We start from the raw sequence: 17,663 nt of genomic DNA on the forward strand, positions 1-17,663 counted from the left end.
TTGTTTGACCACATATCCATTTTGTTGGAAAATAAATTTAATACTCTGAGATTAGTTCTGTGGGGCAAATTTTGAGAATAAAGCTGTGGGGATTAGGAACAAAAAAGTCATTTGTCTGCCTTTGCAGGGGGCTCAGGAAAGAGAAGCTGAAGGTTTTCTCATGAAAATAAGGTTATTATAATAGTGAAGAAACAGAAAGAATTTCCATGTTATTTGATTCAAGCTGCTGAAAGTCTTTGCAATCCAAGGCAGAAAAGTGAGTAATGATGCCGTGGATGACAGATCAAGCATTAAATTTAGAATTTGAATTGAAAAGCTGCTTGTGTAGAATACAGGACAGCTTCAGGAATGGACCCTGAAATCCTGTCACACAGATTGGGCCTGCGACATAGTGACAAAGCCCTGACTGAATGCTAGCCTTTGCCTCTTCAACTCTCACCCAAGTCCAGCCTATGTATATTGTCCATAAGAACCAGGTTTCATTTTCAGAAACATAGGAACCAAGAAATAAACAAAACAGGAAATGGTAGCAAGTCTCCCCTCATTGTTACACATCTTCAGGAAGAGCTTGAAATGATTTTAAATTACTGAATTAATGATTTTATGAATTTAATTTAATATTAGCTTAGTTGTTTCTAGGAGGATATTTTATGCTTTGAAAGGAATACCCACCATCATTTTTATTTATTGTTCAACTTATTAAACTTATATTCAATTACCAAAACTATGAAAATTAAATTTTGTTAAACAGGTAAATGTTGATTAAAGTCTTAATTAAAATCTCTTAAATGATGTAAATAGTAGTTATAGTATAGTATAGTATAGTATATAGTATATATAATATAGTATATATTTACTATGACTACCTCTTTTGAATAAATTCCAAAAACAACAAAATGTGTACAAACCCACTGAGTATAAAATTTGCTTTTTTACTTAAAACCAATTTTGTAGGGATTAAGACCTGGGTTTATTTTTTCTCAGTATTTCTCCATTATTTGTATTTTTCTAATTATTTATATACCTTCTTTTGCTATTGCTTTTTTTTTTTTTTTTTAATCTAACCTACTTCTGTCTTCCTCCAATTAATGCTTCAAATTAGTTGAGGTTCCAAGATTTGGATAAACAACCAATTGATTTTTGGCAGAAGCTAAAGAATCTAATTGCTTCTCCAAAGTGAATTATATGTGAACCAGTAGTCATGTGTCTGAGCTTTATAGTTTTGCATTTTATACTTTAACTTAATTTTTTAGGTTACTAAGAATTTTAACTTCATGCTTTCACCTACATTTTTTGCAACCTGGCATTTTACTCCTTTTTATGGATTCTGAACTCTTGCATGGCCAATGCAACCTATCTTGTTATAACTTATATCATGATGCTGTATAGACTTGGTCTGTTAGCATTATCAGAAACTCATATACACTTTGTTATATCATATTATTAGAGACATTATTGAGGTCTCATCTTCCAAAATAAAAGACATGGAATTTGCTCTATTATTAATTCCCATACATCTTGTTAGTTAATCCATTATCTTAATACCCCCAATGTTTATTCTTTTCTACATGGTAATTACATAACACCCCCCTTCTGATACATGCAAAATCCCATTCTACCAGGTTGCTCAGTATACTCACCATAGAGATGCTTGGTCTTGTGTCTATATTTCCCAAGTGTATTTGGCTTTTTCACTTCCTACTTACACAGAATAAAAGTGCTTATCTAGAGAGGCTGGGAAGATGGCAAAGTAAGAGGACCCTAACCTAACCAGAACTTGTCCCATGGATATAACTAGATACTACTCATATCAGTGTAAATAACCCAGAAAATGACCCCAAAACTGGCAGAACAAACTCCACAACTGAAGGTGGAGAAGAGGTCACATTGAAGAGGGTAGGAAGGGCAGAGACACAACAGGGAGTAGAAGGAAGCTGCAGGCCTGGAGAAGGGCAAGAAACACACTATCACCCAGGAGAGCCTGCATGGGGAAGATGAATTCCCATAAAATTTGGCTTTGAAATGAGATGGGTCAAATATAGTGAGTTCTTACAACCAGAGGGAAATAAAGTCTGGAATTTTAAAAATCTGTAGGCTCAGCTCCAGGAGAGGGCAATAGAAAGCTGAGTCCTACCCTTAAAGAGACAGCACAACAGGCAGGCCACCGAGATACACGACAGAGGCAGCAGTTTGAAAAACACTTGGGCCATATGGGAGGGAGAGCCATTTACTCATCTCAGAGCATGGTCCAAGGGAGATTCTTTTAGGAGCAAAGCTGCTGGCGGGTGCCATTCTCCGACCGCCACCCCAGCATAAATACACAGCCACCTTTGGGAACCTGTGAAGAGCCAACATTCTACCAAAGAGCCAAACTACCAAACTTGCTTATACCAAGCCACACCCACCCACACACCCAGCACTGGCAGATGTGGCATTTCTGATCATGTTTGCCTCAGTCCCTGCACTGTGGATCTCCTCCCCCAGAAGACATGTGTAAACCTTGCCAACACCACATCTACCCAGACACACATTTTGTGGGGCCTTGGTCCTGGTGGCAGCAGTGGTGGCAGGCACTGCAGAAGCTGAGACAAACTTTGTTTAAACAGCATGTTCTGCGTGGTCCTGATCCTGGAGGCTGTGGCAGCAGCAGGTCTCATTTCACAAGCAGACCAGTGGGTCCCTTGTTAAAACTGCACCCCACCCCAGCTGGGGACCAAACACTGCCCACAACAGGCAAAGAGAATCTCTGTACTGGACTGAAGGGAAAAAATGCCAGGCAAAACAGCAGTCACATGTAATACACTTAGGAGACACCCGTTGAAGCACCAGGATTCTGGGAACAGGGAACACTACACAGCATGGCACTATAAGACTTCTTGTTTTTGCTGCTGTTGTTGTTGTTGTTTGGTTTTTTTTATTATTATGTTCAGTTAGCCAGCATATTGTACATTTATAAAGTATATCTATACTTTATAAAGATAAATTTAATGCACACCTATATATGCATAATTAGTATTCCTTGCCTTATTAAAATCAATAAAATAAAAACACACCACTATATTTTCCTTCTTTTTCTTAGAGTTATTGTGCCCTTTATACTAACATTTTTGGAATTTCAAGGATTTTTTAAAAATATATAGATTTCTTCTAATTCTGACCAAGTTGTTACAACTTGGCCAAAAGAAGTTTCATTAAGTTGTCCCTTAGACCAGATCTAAGCACAGGAGTGTGTCACAGTATAGAAATGCACGGCTGCGGGGCACCTGGGTGGCTCAGTGGGTTAAAACCTCTGCCTTTGGCTCAGGTCATGATTCCAGGGTCCTGGGATCAAGCCCCACATTGGGCTTTCTGCTCAGCAGGGAGCCTGCTTCCCTGCCTACTTGTGATCTCTGTCAAATAAATAAATCTTTAAAAATTAAAAAAAAGGAAAGAAATGCACTGCTGCTCGCTCCTTTTAGCCACATTTTATATGGTGCTAGAAAATATATATATATATATATTTTAAGATATAAGTTTACTTTAGTTTTTATAATAAAACACCATAAATTGCTGCTTCCTTACATTTCTTAAAGAATGACTTCAAACCAGATTGACATATTCCATATTTTTAAGCCCATGAGAAATTATTTTCCATCAGCCTCTATTCTGCTGTAGTAAATGAGCCTTCTATCTGGGTCAGGCTCATGTGTCCTCCTTCATGGCTAGAACTGCTAAGGTCCCACAGTGCCAAGGCCCATCACTTGTCATCTAAATGTTTGCTACCCATAGCACCACGTGTGTTCATAAATTAAGTCTGAAGTTTCCAGTCATTGAATGATTTCTTCTACCTGCTGAACAATGAAAATGTCCTCATGGAAAAGTCAAGAATTTTCGGACATTTTGCTTTTAGCAGATTATATCTGGCAGATTATTACATTGGCATGTACATTTTCATGTTCCTCTGTAAATAAAAAGTCCTTATTAGTTAAATACCCTTTTAAAAATTAGATGGTTTCTAGGGGCGCCTGGGTGGCTCAGTGGGTTAGGCCGCTGCCTTCGGCTCAGGTCATGATCTCAGGGTCTTGAGATCGAGCCCCGCATCGGGCTCTCTGCTCCGCAGGGAGCCTGCTTCCCTCTCTCTCTCTCTCTCTCTGCTTGCCTCTCTGCCTACTTGTGATCTCTGTCTGTCAAATAAATAAATAGAATCTTTAAAAAAAAATAGACGATTTCTCAAGTTATAAAGCTTTAGAGAGATATGGTGGGAAGGACTCTTGTCCAATACTTCCAGATTTTTGAGCAGCATTTCTGAAGGATGCCTGCTAATAAACAAGAACAAGAATGTGGAACCACAAGCAATCCGTTTGGTAAAAATAGGTCCCGGAGGGCAGCAGCTATTCTCCTCTTCGTCCCTAGAGGACTTCTACTCCCTTAAAGAAACCCTTTTCCCTGCCATATTCAGAGGCACTTAGTCCTTTCGCAAAACCTGTTTCCTTCTCTGAGGTGTCCTCTGCTGTTCAGTGTCATCCAAATGTTTCCTGGAACAAATAGCCTAGAGATAGTATAGTCATTAGCTTATTAAGCATGTATCATAACTTGAGTGCTATGATCACATATCTTCTCAGTTAATCCTAACAACAACCTATTGTTAATCCTAACAACAATACTATTGCTTTTATTCCATTTCCCAGTTGAGATAACACAAGCTTTGAGTTGAATTAACCCAACTTGGGCAGGACAGTATAAGGATTCCAACTCACAGAACCACCCCTGAGTTTGTATTCTTATTCCTTATCCCTTCTCATCCTTGCTTATATCCCAATTTCACATTTAGAGAATGTGCCCCCCATCACAGATTTTATATTCCATTAGCCTAATCATCACCAATTCAATTTAGATACAATCCTAGCAACAGCCACCATTCCTTATTTTTAAATTGTAATTGACAGTAACCTAGAAACCACATGCTGTTTGCAAACTATGCCCATTAAGTTTATATAACATCAAACATTCAACTTCTCCTGTTGTTCACCTGCAGCTTCCCTTCTGGCTTCTTATCACTGAAATCAATTACAACTTCATGTTCTTGCCTTTCACGTGTTGTCAAATCCATTCTCACACCACACGCTTAGGCTAATTGCGTGAATTCCGTTCCCCGGAGTTACTGGCTTTGAAAAGTTGCTGAGCTCTTCCACCTGGTCACCAGCACACACACAATCTTCCTAAGATGATACCTTGGCCTCATTTTGATTAACTTTTCTGCTACTCTAGGGGCATTTCTTCTTCTTTCAGTTCCAGTTTTCCTTTCACCAGCAACTTCATACTTGGCACCAAAACTGATTTGTCCAGAGCACATGAACAGAAAGTGAGTGAAGTTGAAACTTAAAAAAAATTATATGAATCAATGTCTTGGAATACAGATATTTCTTATGCACGAAAGGTAGGAAAGAAGTGCAAAGTTGCAGCAGGAACCAACATCTATATGATATATAATTTGTATTCTCTTGGACTGAGTCTCTCAACATTATGGAGACATCTCCATTGTATTGACATTCGATGGACTTTCATAGTGAATAGCATTAAGAGTCTTTTGTATCTCGCCTATTTCTCTCCATTTTATTCCTCATGTACGCCTTCAATTTTCATATGTAACATAGTTCTGAGTGTCAAAATTATGACTTTCAAAAAACAATGAAATATCAAAGAATGCCTTCTAAGTAGCATAATGCAATTTGAATGGTACCTAAACAGTCCCAGCATATACAAGAGAATTCTAAATTGGGAAGAGACATAAGAGTCACCTAAAATAATCGCTTCATATTTCACATAAGAAATTTAGGTGTTTGCCTGTAGGAAACAACTATTAACAAGAATATACTGGACCAATAATAGTATTTCTAAAGTCCCTGATCAAATTCAAAAGCAAATTTTAAACTTCTACATTGGGAAAAGTGAAAATGTCAGAGTCTACTCACTGCATTTCTGAAACAATACTGGCTCCATCTGGTGGTCGAAGTAATGATTTCCAGTTAATAGCATTCGTGTTTATGATTAATAAACAAACTATGCTTCCTTGAACTGTAAATGTCTGATTGCATCCAAGTAACTGAAGAATTTAAAACATAAATGTAGTCTCAAGAGTCTTACCATTTGTACCTGTGATTAGCCTCTTCCAAAGAATATCATGATTAACACATTGTTGTTTAAATTGGAATAGAAGAAGAGGAACAAATTCAGTATAGAAAAATTAAGGTACTTCTCCATCTATCCTTCAAGAGAAATGTGTGTTCAACTGAAAATATATCAATATATCTATCATTTTAAAATATCATTAAAATCCATTACTTTTTAAATCAAGGTGATATAACTAGTAGCTATTTATTATTTAATATACATTGTCAATTAAGATGTAAAACACACACATAAGTTATTTAATGATTCTAAAAAGCCATGGAAGACTTATACTTTACTATCTTTTCTATTCCTGTTCTTTGAACTAATAAATTAAAATGTAATAAGAAATTGCTCTAATCCAATTGGAAGGAGAAACTCTTTTTGTGTTTTGTGTAGGGGATATTGCCCAAGGTTCTGTAAAAACAGCCATTTCAAGCTAAATTTTTTGTATTTGTTTACATTCAAGAACAAGAAACCTCAATTTTCTTCAGGTTCTCAGTGTAGTTTCCGGCACCTTAACTGTTTATGAAACCCTGAAAATTAGTTACACAGGTGGGTTCAGTTTATGAAAATTTATCATTTGTGCACTTAACAAGCTTATAAGTTATACTTAAAACACATTTCTTAAAAGTTTATGAACCATTGTTTTCATGTTCCCAAACTAAATATTTAATAATAAACCTTCACCATGTGCTGAGGTAAATATATGGTAAAGGTTATTAACCTTTTGAGGATCGATTTTTCTAATGGCAAAGTACGAATCACTTCCCTTGGATGGTTGAGAAAACTACTGTATAAAATAAAAATTGTCTGAATCTTATTGCCTGTCTCTGAAAACCACCCTGGCTGCCTCTCACTAGCTCTTCTTTCCCAGCTAGTGGAGGAATGCTTGGAACCATGGATGCACTGCCGGGGGAGTGGGACTACATGTTTTTCTCACTATCCCACAAGAAAAGAAACTTGGAAAGCAAAGAAAACAAAAGATGTGCATACTTTAGATAATGTTATAGCACCAAAGTCAAAATGCGGCTTTGTAGTGCCTCTGGTTTTCGATTTCTTGCCTCTCAGCTCCAGATTCACCTTGTTTTCCTGCTCTCTGGAAATGAATATGCGTCCTTTAAATGGTTTCCTCTGAAAGTTGACCCCGAAGCTTTATGAGAGGCTGCTGGAGAGACGTTTCAGAGAACAAGTTTTTCTTCTTGGTTCTGGAAGACTCATTCAGCAGGTTCCCGCTCATGGCTTCTCCTGCCCCAGGCATAGGCTGTGCTCACAACATCTCCAGTGGTCAGTTTCCATAGGACAAGGCAGTCAGTAGCACTTGGCAGCCAGCAGCTTCCTACACCCACTCTCCCCTCCCAGCCAGGGACTCTGCAGCTGAGTGCCTCACTCCTGTAGAACTTGTGGTATCTCTGCTGTCCAGCACCTAAAGTGCATGGTGGTCAGTGGCACCCAAAAGCCAGTTTCTTGCCCCAGTATTCCCCCATGTGGTTTTGCGATTGGGTGCCCATTATGATGAGATAGCTCTTCCTGAACCTATCTGATAAAGAGGGAAACACAGTTCAAAGCAGAACCGAAAGATACAAAAAAAGAGTTTGCTGATAACAGCATCTGATTACCTGGATCTGGTCTCCAGCTGCAACTCTCAGAGGTTTTCAAAAACATGAGACAGTAAATGTCCTAAGTTTGAGTTTGCTTCTGTCCCTTGCCAATATAGCCTGTTATTGCAAATGATTTGTTTACCTGCAGCCCCTAGGTCATAAAGGGCTAATTCGCAGTTTTGCTAGGTTAAAGTCCAGGAAAATTTGGGCAAGTATCTCTTAAGCACTGACTGTGTACACGGCAGTCTATGCTAGATATGCAGATAGGTTTCTCCCATGCACTGACAAAAATAGTGACTACCAGATCCAGGCTTATATCCAACAGTTGAGTAAAACCGGCAGCAAGAGATCTCCTCTTTCCAAAAAATTCCAGAGAAGTTTTGAGGCTCGTACATATTAGATGGATTTGTGTTTTCATACTAGAGAAAAAGCATTAGAAGGATCAAATCTGAAAAGTGATTGTTGATGTTATTATCAGAGCAGACACTTCTGCTCTTTGATGTTCAGTAACAAAGTTATACTGCTCTGGGTCAGACAATCTGACTTAGAATATTTGGGAAAACACTGGCCAAAATGGCCACTTTTTGATGCTACAGGGTTGTTGTTTTTTTTAAACGCTTTTCCTATTGTTTCTTGCTCTTTTTCCAGTTGATAACGATTAGGAATACTGAAACAGAAGTAAACTGTAAAAATTCACCTCTGCCTTGAGACTGATCAAAAATGTGCAAGTGTAGCTGATTAAAGGTTAGAGTCTTGGGCTCCACTCTGTCTCCCTAACGGCACCATTAGCATGCTGCCTACACGGACATGTCTCACGTCACCTAATATGACTGATTAAAGGATACATTTTAGAATTTCACCACTGTCTTTGTTTTTATTTTTTATTTTCAAGACTGCCTGTCACCAGCCCCAGATCCGTGAGAGGTTTGGATAAAATATAAAAGCAAATTTTAAAAGAAATACAATGTGTGACACAGTGACAAAAGCCAGAAAATTGTGCGTTCCTACAGGCATGCCACTCTTCCCTCAGGTCTCTGCTTTGTTGTTTTCAGCTGGGAGAGTGACAGGCTGATGGTCTGGTGTTTGTCAGTGGAATGTCACAACCACAATATTTAAACATAGGCCTTTCTGTAGTTCTTTTCTCCCATCCAAAGTCTTTTTGGAAATATGCCAAATATACATTTACTCAAATAAATACAAAAGGTCAAGTTTTCTCCTCTGCTTTCCCATTTAAAGCAAAATATTTTTTTCTTTATTTACTCATGAAAGTGTTAAGTTCATTATTTTTATCGTGCCATAATATGTTGCTGGGTTACAATCTATTACTAATGTTAGTTTTTATCATCTAATCTGTTCTCTGGTGTTGAAATTTTCTCCTAGATGCCTCTTTCTATTTGTCAAACTTAATTTTTTTCCTTATGAACTTAGAGCTCAAAACTCACCACCTTTTATAAGTTTTAGACTTCTTTTTCTTGGTTTTGCTATGAATGCTTTTGGAGAAGGAAACGTGTTTAGAGTAATGGTTACATGGCAATCAGATTAAATTAAAGATATCTGTTATATAATCTTATTTTTAAAATGTATCACTTTACATAAGTCTATCAAAACATAGATTCATATAAACTTATTCTAGAATACTACTAATTTGTGCTACAGTATACTTTAAGCAGCAAATTGTCAGAAGTATAGTTTCTAAATGATCCATATTTCTAAATGATCCGTATTTTGGGTGTTGCTTATTGGTACTTTCTCTTAAGAGTTAACATTTGCTTTTTTTCTTGAAATGAACATTAGGCATTATAAAACTAGAACCCATTTTTCAAATACTCTAAAATAAAATAACATCACTCCAAAGTGAACAGATCTAACCTGCTCCCACTCTCTTCTCTCAACAAAAGGTCACTTTGTTGACTGACCAGGTGTAGAACTTTTGACAAGGACACTGAGATTTCCCTACTTTCTAAGGGTATACAATTGACCCAATGAGTGCCTCACCTCAGAAGGCACTAAAAGAAGGATTTAAGCAGAACTCTACTTGCTGGAACTTTTAAACATCTGGAAGTAGTTAAAAATGTAAATATCTAGCAAAATTGAGTTATAGTTGGTCTACAATTATTTACACATTATTATTTAGATCATATTGATTTTTATCCAGATGTCTTCTATTGCCAAAATGAATTGAAGATGTTCACAATAATATATATGCTATTAAAACTATCAGGATAAAATATCATAATCCAAGATTGGAGATATTAAGAGAGTCATAGCAGGGTTTAAAAGGCCAAAAGCAGCTAGTATAAATTTTGCCAGCAAGGCAGAAAACAAAGCACAATATATTATATAATGATAATCCAACTAAAGGAAGTACAACCATTCAAAAGACACAAACATTTCCAAGTACTAATCTCTAGATTGATTGTTTCAACAAAGCTTATGGAAGGAAAAGTTAAATATATTACTATCTATAAAAGTTTTTTTCAAAAATACCAGAAACCTATCACATGACTGGCTTTCACTTGTAAGTATGGATGATAGCCAAGGAATAAATGTTAAGCCTTCCTCTTGTGAAAACATGTTTATGAAACACTAAAGTATATTTTTTAGGTAAATGATTTCAATTGATATGTAGGTCATACATAGAAAAGATCAAGGATAATATGGCTTGTAGTTCAGTGGTTTCAAACTGTTCTGGGCCAAGCCCTAGAAATTCTGTACTGGCACCTCCAGTCTGAGCTAGTTGAGCTCCTAGAATTCCCTATTCTCACCTTATCCCCCTTTTCAACAAAAACAGCTCCACTTTTATGCATTTTAGGCTTCTGCATGAGATTGCATTTAAGGCACAGTTTTTAAACTAAACAGGAATTATCAAAATGGTTATTTTAGACTGTTCAGATTGGACTTCAGGTAGCCTTTATTCCTCCTGTTTTTTCACTATTATTTAGTAATACTTATGACAACCTTAGAAGGAAGTCATTATTATAGCCATTTTACTGAAAAGAGAAAACTAATACTTAAAAAAAAAAAGGCATTCATGAGTGAAGAGGCCAGTTTCCTAAAAGGCCAGGGAACTGGGATTTTTAAACTATCAAGGAATATAAGAGGAGTATGTCTTGGAAACGGACAATAATCCAGAAGCTATGATCTTCCACAAAGATTTATTTATTGTATTTTATTTTATTTTATTTTATTTTTTACAGAGAGAGAGAGACAGAGAGAGAGAAGGAGCAGAGGGAGAGGAAGAGGGAAAGAATCTCAAGCAGTCTTCCTGCTGAGCATAGAGCCTGATGCAGGGCTCCACAAAGGGCTTAGTGCAGACCTCCATCCCATGACCCTGAGATCATGCCTGAGCAGAAATCAAGAGTCAGTCCCTTAACCGACTGAGCCACCTAGGCGCCCCAGAAGCTGTGGTCATTTAAGAAAGGAGGAGAGTAAACCAGAGGTTGATCAATTAAATAGCAGGAGTAGATAGTAGAATATGACGGGAAATTCAGTACTGGGATTTCTCGGAAAGAGAGAGGCCCAGGGGTCTGGAAGTAGCCATAAGAAGCAAGAAGGATACCTAGTATCCCTCCCAGACCCGGCACATGAGGTCTATGAAAGAAAACACGTCCTCAGGGGAGAACCAGGTGCCAGAACAAGAATAAGGGAACATTAAGAAAATAGGTTGGGGATACAGATTTATGGTGATGACTACCCAAGAGTTCCGGAGGGCAAGGAGTATGTGTTTTCGGTATTAAGAGGAGGTAGTAGATGAAGTTAGAAAAGAGAGGTATAGAGCCAGAGGAGATTCTGGTGGCGGTTGACATAAACAGTGGGATATTGGCCAAGGTAAGATTTTTCTTGATAGTCCCGTCAAAACTGTGAGTCTGAAAGGGTCTGAAAGGACAGCCCAGATTATTAGGTCTTTCACTTGACCCCTGCTGACAGAGGCATGGACTCTATAGAGGGAGAGGTTTGTATTGAGTACCTGGGTTCACCTCTAAATTCTACAAATGGGGCCCAAAACCCACGAAGGGACAAATTCATTCTGATTCTGTACCCACTCCAGTATGTAGGTTTTTCCCACATTGCCAAGCAGTTCTTCAATACCAGCAGGATGTCCTACAATTCAACTCAATTCTGATACTATCTACCTGGAGATAGCATCGAATCCCCCATGGTAAAGGGTTCAGTTTCACAAGATTACTCCCCATACCGCACTACAGACACAAACCACAACGGCAGATTATCACCTGTGCTTCTGACCTACTGCCTATAGATTGGAGGTTCCAATGACCCTCTCTCCTTGGGTTCAATTAATTTACTAGCATGGCCCCTAAAACTCAGAGAAACATTTTACTCACTAGATTAGCTGTTTATTATAAAAACTCAGAAACAGCTAGGTAGAACAGATGCAAAGGACAAGGTATGGGGAAAGGGTACAGATCTTGCATGCCCTGTCTAGGTGTGACATTCTCCCCAAATCTCCACATGTTCACTAACTCAGAAGTTCTCTGAATCCTTTCCTTCTCGTTTTCTATAGAGGCTTCATTACATAGGCACAACTGATTAAATCATTGATGATTCTCCATGATTTAACCTCTAGCTCCTTCCCCTCTGGGAGATTAGGGAATGGGACTGAAGTTCCAACCTTCCAATCATACGGTTGGTGCCCTGGCAACCAGTCACCATCTTTAGGTTCTTTTTAAAAGTTACCTCATTAACATAAATTCAGTTATGGTTAAAAGGGATTTTTAGGAATGTTGAAACACCTTTATTGCTCTCACCACTTAAGAAATTGCAAGAGTTTTAGAATCTCTGTGCCAGAAATGAGTATGAAAAACATAAATATTTCATATTATAGATCACAATATTACATACCCCAAGTGTATGGGGCTTCTATTTGACCCTTTCTGCAGAGGTATGCCTCCATACCTCCATACCATGGTTTCCACAGAAACCATGGAGTTTCTGTGGAAAAATGAGTGTTTTCTCTTAACAACTGCTAGTACAAGCTGTTTTTGAGCTTACAAGTTATAGATCCAGCTGGCAAGAGAGACCATGTCAACCATATTTTGCTATTCCCTGGAAGCAGATTCTGATTGGTCCAGTTTGAGTCTGAGTCTAATTGTCTGTGACCTGGGCCTGTATGATTATGTCATATAAAATGGGCTACCAACAGTACACCAGTGTGATGGGGGGAGACAGACAAGGGAGTTTTGTGCACTGTGCAGACTCCACAACAGGTGTCCACTAGGAGTATAATAAAAAATAGGGTTTAAAAAGACTTTTAGATTATAGGACCAGAATCTGTCAATAGTAGGTGACAGAAGTAGGTAATATTAAATATCAAGATCTCCATATATGTTGCCCAGTGTAATGCCCTGATTCCTATTTGATTAAGAGGTTTCTAGTTCTGAATGCTCAGGCTCTCTTCCTTTTACATTCTACAGGGAGGGATATTTTATTGCTAAAGAGCAATTTAGACTTTTGTGATACAGAAGTAGGAGAGGAGAGATTAGTATGTGACATAGAGCTGCTGAAGGACTTTTTGAGGAAAGAAATACGTGGGTGTAACTGCATGGAGTGGAGGTAAAGTAGATAAGAAGGGGGGGAAATGAGATTTTAAAAAGCAGTTATGTGCAGTGCTACATATTTCATTATGTTTAGTGACCAAAAGAAAATTATTGCAACCATTAGAGGAATACCTTTGACCAGTGAAGTGTGTTTTTGGACTCCTAACACTACACTCAGGCTAGACCACATGGATCATGGCTTCAGTGCATCTCAATGAGTAGGGAGGGAAATTGGAGCTCCTGTAAATGAGGACATTGTGCAATAACTGGACACCTAAGCAGAGACATCTTGAACAGCAGGAGATATGGAATTAGAGTTCAAATGAGAAGTCAGTCCTGTAGTAATACATTTGGAATTTATATAAAGAGAGTTAAAAGTGAACCTTGAGACTGAATTAGTTATGCACATACAGAGGGAAAAACAGACTGTGAGGGGCCAGGCCTCATTAAAAAAAAAAAACAAACCAACAAACAAAAAAACTTAAAATTGGAAAGCACAGAGAAAGAAGACATAAAATGTAGAAATATTAAGAACTATGAAACTTATAATGAAAGAAGCCAGAAAAAATTATTCTAGGAACAAGGACGAAATCACATAAGAGTTTTAAAGAACACAAGAGTTTACCTAGTTCAGTCTCCTGTACTAAAAAGCATCCATTTAAGCATCTTTTGAAGATGTTCTTCTGGCATCAGAATGAAAATTTCCTGCTAGCGGAAGCCCATCTCAAAGGTAGGCATTCCATTGTTGAACCATGCAAGATACAGGGTTATATCTTACATACTCAGTGGGAACAATATTTTCCCCTAACAGAGAAAAATGATTCTTAATGGGGACCCTCAAAATGTGTGTGTCTGTGTGTGTGTGTGTTTATTTTTTTCCTGTGGTATTACAATTTCATTGTTGGGGGGTATGAGCAGTGATTAGAAAAAAATGTCTTCAAGGTCACCTTGATGAAAAATAGTTGAGAAACATGGTTTATATTAATTTGTGGTTAACAAATCCTAGTGGTTTAAAAGAACAAAATGGATATTGCTATAAGTCCTTCTTGGAGAGCAAGGGATGTGATGCTAGTGGTTTCTGGGTGTCTTGCTTACACAGCTATTCTTGGACACTGGCTGACAAGGCTGTGCGGTTTTGTGGCTGGTCCCATTATGGAATATTTCTTTGATGGGGTGGAAAGAAACCTGGGTAATCAAGGGCACTTACTGTCTCACACTGGAAGTCATACCCATCTCTTCTGCTCATATTTCACTGGCCAGAAAAAGATACAAGCACTGTCTAAATTTAAGGGGACAAGGAAATAAAGGGGAGGAGCTGAATATTTGATAAGCACCACAATGTCTGCCACAGAGTTGCCATACGAACCTGAAATCTACCTCTCTATAAAGACCCCATAGAGGTCCTTGTTTCGCATCTTTAAACAACGAATCATCACCTTATTCCTCTTCTACAAAAGAGAAAATTAATTCTCTCTAAATCTTTTCACCATTTCTGCAATGAAAAGATTATCAACACATTTATCAAACTGTCTTCCTCCTCAACACTCTACAATTTGTCAATAATCATATTTTTAAAGCTCTTAATGGGACCACAGTCCTTAGTGCGGTACATGAGGCTGTGGCCCCAGATCTAAGTATGAATTCCTCAATATAGTCAAATGTTTTTTATTTCACCACATCATTCTGTGCACTGATGCTAAGCTTATGGTCAGTAAGAATCCGGATCTATTTTTTACACAGCCTGAAGCAAAGCAAGAAACTGTATGACTTCTTATCAAAGATTAGAAGTGGATGGATAAAATTTATAAATGTGTTATCTAAATAATGCACTTCTAATAATAGACGTATTTATTTGTTTGATCTTTTGTGTAACAGAAGTTGAAAATAACAATAGCAAAGGCAATGGCTGTTCAAAGCCAGTTATAATTTATGATTTAAAATATCAGTTACATAAGCATTGACCTGGGTTTTTGTTGTTATGTTCTGTTTTAAATAAAAATGCCTTCATGGAGCTACCGAGGTTTGCCCCAACCCCAATTGCTAATCAAGTACATAAAAATCAAGTGGCTGAGTTTTTCAGCAGCTTTTATTCTCAAAATAGTGTCCCAAGTTTTCTCTTGATTTTAGTGACATTATTTAGTGACAATTGTCCTTCCTGTCCCTTTTTATACCTTTTCCCACATCAAAATTTATCTTCTCATTCACTAGATTTACTAGATCAAAAAATACTTATGTGCAAGGCACTTTGCAACTATTAAGAATAAACTTTATGAACAAAATTTTCATCATACAATAAAGTTTCTTATTTCCTTTCTGGCCTTTAAGGATGTTACATACTGAGAGAGAGATGGAGAGAGACAGAGGGGATAGGGTGAGAAAGACAGGGAATGAATAACACAGACAAGCATCAAAATATTTGCAGAAGCAACTCACAGAATTTACATGGACTAGAATGACAGAAAAGAATTCATGAAAGGAGAGAGCCTTTAGCTTTATTTAAAAGAAAGAATATTGTTTGGAAAAGTATGCTGATTTGGGCAAGGAATTCCGTATTTTCCCACATTTGGGATATGTTACGAACAAAGGTAAAGTGGTAATGAGAAGTTGCATAACTCAGGGGACAATGTGCAGAGAAACTCCACACCAAATCTAGAATTTGTACTAAGAGAAATGACAAATTTAAAAAGATGTTTGGGTCATGGGTTATGATCTCAGGGACATGAGATCAAGCCCACCATTGGCTCCATGCTCAGCAAGGAGCCTGCTTGAGGTTCTCTGTCTCTGCCCTCCACCCCCACTCTCATGCTCACAATCTCTCTCTCTCTCTCTTTCTCTTTCTCTAAAATAAATAATATTTTTTAGAAGATGTTTGAGTCATTTTATGCTAGCAAGACTTTGGAATTGATGTAAAAGAGCCACTAAAGACTTCTGTGGTGAGCAGTGACATGATCAAAGGCAATTTTTTATGACAAATATTATGACAGCAGTATCTAAGATGGATTGAGGTAGAAATACAATGACAACAGAGTGAGGAATTAGAAACTGAATGCAACGATCCAGTGTTATATGAAAAGAGCCCGGACTGGGGACTGTAGGAGAGTAGTAGAAATAAAGATAAATATTTAGATATAGGAAAGATCATAAAAGGATGACTAAGTCACTTTATTAATTAACAGTAACATGGGAAAGAATAAAAAAGAGACTTCAAGTTAATATGGTTGCAGAAGATGCTGAGTGAAGTTCTCCCCTCCCATTTAAACCACTAAGAAATGCCCCAGAACTATAAAACTAGATCCTTAGATGAGCTGAACTAAAAGGTCAGAGTGGTAATAGGGAGGTGAATCTGAAGGCTTAACAAAAGAATTGGATGGATACTAATGCTTGCCCTAGGAAGGTTACTGGGAGCTAGAATTGAACTTGTGATATGCATCCTAGACAGAAAGAGCTGCCCTGTAGGTAAAACATATATAAGAAAACCTGCACACACCAGGCCCTAGGAAAGCACTAGACAAGAACAGTGCTAGACTAGGAAAACAGGGAGACAGCTTGCCAAATTCCCAGAGCCATGGGTAGAAAATATTTATCTGTGGGAAATACAGAAAGCAGGCCTGAGATACATACATGCATAGTCTGAATTAAAGCAAACCAGGCAAAATAGAAACCTGGCTTAAAGACTATCTGGTATCAATGAAAATCCTTTAGTGTATTTCCATACACATTTGCATATACAAATCACTCTCTAGGTTTTCTCATCTAACCCTCACAGAAACTGCCAAAAGTGCTCACAGTGGAAAGGATCACTATGAGAGATAGCAGATGGAAAAAAAGAAACAATGAAAATTTATACCTGTGAAACAGAAGATCATGGATTTCTTAAAAAGGCAGAGTCAACAATAATTAGACAATAAAACTTAACTAGAAAAACAGCTAAAACTCCTACGGAAATATTTTTCATCTTTCTTCCAGGAGAAAAGTCCTCAAAGCAAGAGAGAGCACAAAGAAAACTAAGAAAAGGGAGAGCCAAAGAGGCATAACCTCAAATTCTATGCCTAAGTTCAGCTCAAGTCGGACTGATCTCTGAACTACACATTCATGGAACAAACAGAAAGTAGCTTGCAACTAAGACTGAAGTGATATCTACATTGTCAACCATTATAGGCATGAGAGTATGCAATTTGAGCTTAACCAAGTTAACTGCCTACTAAAACAAAAACTTCGACATACTTAAAGAAAAATAACAGAATCTAGAGTTTGCATACTATAATATTCACAATCAACCATGATATTATATAAAATTATTCACCATATGAGAGAGTAGGACTCCTTTCCAAGGAAAAAGACAATTGAGAAATGTCAACTC

This window comes from Mustela nigripes, chromosome 5 (assembly GCF_022355385.1).
Source record: "Mustela nigripes isolate SB6536 chromosome 5, MUSNIG.SB6536, whole genome shotgun sequence".
Classification (NCBI taxonomy): domain Eukaryota; kingdom Metazoa; phylum Chordata; class Mammalia; order Carnivora; family Mustelidae; genus Mustela; species Mustela nigripes.